Raw genomic sequence first — 2,997 nt, forward strand, 5'->3', positions numbered from 1 at the left:
TTCTAATACTTAGTCTATTAAAAATTTAGGATCTGATAAGGTCTAAAAGTTGCATTCTTATGTCTTTTAAGCCTATTTTATGCTTATATAGACCTATCTGTCATAGAATTCTTAATGATGTCAAATGCCCTGTAAAATGTCCCATTGTCTAAATTTTTCTAACTGTCTTGTTATGCTGTCATTTAACGTATTAGTTTGACTCTGTTATTTCTGTAAACTGTAAATTACATGTAGAACCTTGATGAGATGTGAGTTCAACGATACAGCCAGAATATTACATAACACTTTATACAGCTCAGCTGCTCAGTTGAGTCCAGCTCTTTGCAACCCCATGGACTGCAGCACACCAGACCTCCCTGTCCATCACCAACTCCTGGAGTTTGCTCAAACTCAAGTCCATCAAGTCAGTGATGCCATCCAATCATCTCATCCTCTGCTGTCCCCTTCTCCTTCTGCCTTCAATCTTTCCCAGCATCAGGGTTTTTTCCAATAAGTCAGTTCTTTGCATCAGATGGCCAAAGTATTGGAGCTTCAGCTTTAGCATCAGTCCTTCCAATGAATATTCAGGACCAATCTCCTTTAGAATTGACTGGTTTGGTTTTCTTGCTGTCCAAGGGACTCTCAAGAGTCTTCTCCAACACTACAGTTCAAAAGCATTAATTCTTCGGTGCTCAGCTTTCTTTATGGTCCAACTCTCACATATGACATCAAGTCATGAGCACATGATATCTGCTTACTCCACTTTAAGTTATACTATAATTAACTGATTGGTTGAAATGTTAAGACCTCTCCATTGCAACTTGAACTTTTGATTCTGTAATCTTCATTTAATCTGTGGAATGTAATTTGGCATAATGCAAATATCCATATTCCCACACTAATTCACCAACAGTGTTCTTGATAAAATTTCCAGTCATTTTGAGTTACTAAAACAATAGACAAATTTTGCCTATTGCTTAATCAAACCACAGCTTTTGACAGAGTTTCTCTTTTCTTTTTGTGGCAAATTCTTCACTTGACTTTCAGAGTACTACTTTTGCTTGATTATTCATCTCTGCCCTCTCTGCAGATTCTTTTCTGCTTTGTACAGTTCTTCTTAACTCTTAAACATTTGAGGATCCTATGAGCTCTGACAAGTTTTGAGATTCAGTAGTATTCATGTAACAAAAAGACTTTTGTTGTAGAAAGTGGTAGAAAGTGCATGGATTTTTACAAACGCAAAGACCAGGGATTCTGAAAATAGACAACTGACGATGTCATACCTGAGCAAGATCGAAGAATGAATATTTACAGGGCTGTTTAGAAATACTGACAGGAGGAAATGATCACAAAGAAAGAGAACCAGTTCACCAAGAGCATGTCATGTCAGATTAGCCTTGTTTCTTTTACTGACAGAGTTACTGAACTAAAACAGATTTTTATCAAAGCATTTGACAATGACTTTCAATGATATCCTTTAGAGAAAGGAAAAGAAGAAATACATATCTAGGAAAAGATAACTAGGGGGTTAGCAAATAGTAGGACAAACAATCAAAGAATTACATTAATGAAAAGTTGTCCATTAAGTGATTTCAGTCTGGTGGATCCTGAATCAACAAATGAAATGCAAAAACAAAAGATGAAATTACAGGATCCTAAAAGCTCTGGAGCTTTCTTTCTTCTATCTAGAGCAATGATTTTTTATTGGAGATTACTTTGCTCACATGGGGTATTTGGTAATATCTGATAGCACTTTGGGTTGTCACAACAGGAGTTACTAGTGGAATACTGTGGCTAGAGGCCAAGGATGCTACTAAACATCCCACAATGTACAGGACAGACTTCTAAAACAAAGAATTATCCAGTCCTGCAACATCATTATTACTATGATGGAGAATCATGATCCAGTGCTCAGTTCAGCAAGATATATACTAAAATGGGAATGATACAGAGAAGATTAGCAAGGAACCTGTGCAAGGATGACATACAAATTTGTGAAGCATTCTGTATTTTTAAAATAAATAAATAAATAAATAAAGAATCCTGATCTATACTCACTCCCTTGTAATCTCAACAATCCCAAGGCATTGAATATTAAAATATAATGACTCACTAGACAGCATATTAAAAAGCAGAGACATTACTTTACCAGCAAAGGTCCGTTTAGTCAAAGCTATGGTTTTCCAGTAGTCATGTATGGATGTGAGAGTTGGACTATAAATAAAGTTGAGCACAAGAGAATTTATGCTTCTGAAGTGTGGTGTTTGAGAAGACTCTTGAGAGTCCCTTGGACTGCAAGGAGATCCAACCAGCCGATCCTAAAGGAAATCAGTCCTGAATATTCATTGAACGGACTGATGCTGAAGCTGAAACTCCAATGCTTTGGCCGCCTGATGTGAAGAGCTGACTCATTGGAAAAGACCCAGATGCTGGGATAGATTGAAGGCAGGAGGAGAAGGGGATGAAAGAGGATGAGATGGTTGGATGGCCTCACCAATGTGATGGACATGAGTTGACCATCTAATGCGAAGAGCTGACTCACTGGAAAAGACCCAGATGCTGGGAGCGGGAGGAGAAGGGGATGAAAGAGGATGAGATGGTTGGATAGCCTCACTGATGTGATGGACATGAGTTTGAGTAGGTTCCAGGAGTTGGTGATGGACAGGGAAGCCCGACGTCCTGCTGTCTGTGGAGTCGCAAAGAGACGGACAGGAGAGAGCAACTGAACTGAACTGAATGACTTCCAAATTTAATCTCCCTCATTCTGACTCATAAATCTACTGCCCACTTTCTGTCTCAGTTTAGATGACTAATAGGTATTGCAAATTTAATATGTATTAAAGGAATTTCTAATTCCCTCTAAACACATCCTACCCAAATCCTTCCCAATTTTAGTTAATGGCAATATATTTTAAAGCAAAAAACAAACAAACGAAAAGGGTCATCCTTGATTCTCTTCCATTCAATTCCGTGTGTTTGATCAGTATTTACTGTTAGTTCAACTTCTCAAGTCAAATC

The 2,997-nt window shown here is 37.9% G+C and overlaps 1 non-coding gene across 1 annotated transcript; it reads left to right on the forward strand.

Moving 5' to 3' along the window:
• The first annotated feature begins 1,889 nt into the window (after window positions 1–1,889).
• LOC122687649 lies at window positions 1,890–1,993 on the forward strand. Its single transcript, XR_006339214.1, has one exon. It is a non-coding gene; the product is annotated as a U6 spliceosomal RNA (small nuclear RNA).
• Window positions 1,994–2,997: the final 1,004 nt, after the last annotated feature.

The sequence above is a fragment of the Cervus elaphus genome, chromosome 31, assembly GCF_910594005.1.
Source record: "Cervus elaphus chromosome 31, mCerEla1.1, whole genome shotgun sequence".
In the NCBI taxonomy this organism is placed as follows: Eukaryota; Metazoa; Chordata; class Mammalia; order Artiodactyla; family Cervidae; genus Cervus; species Cervus elaphus.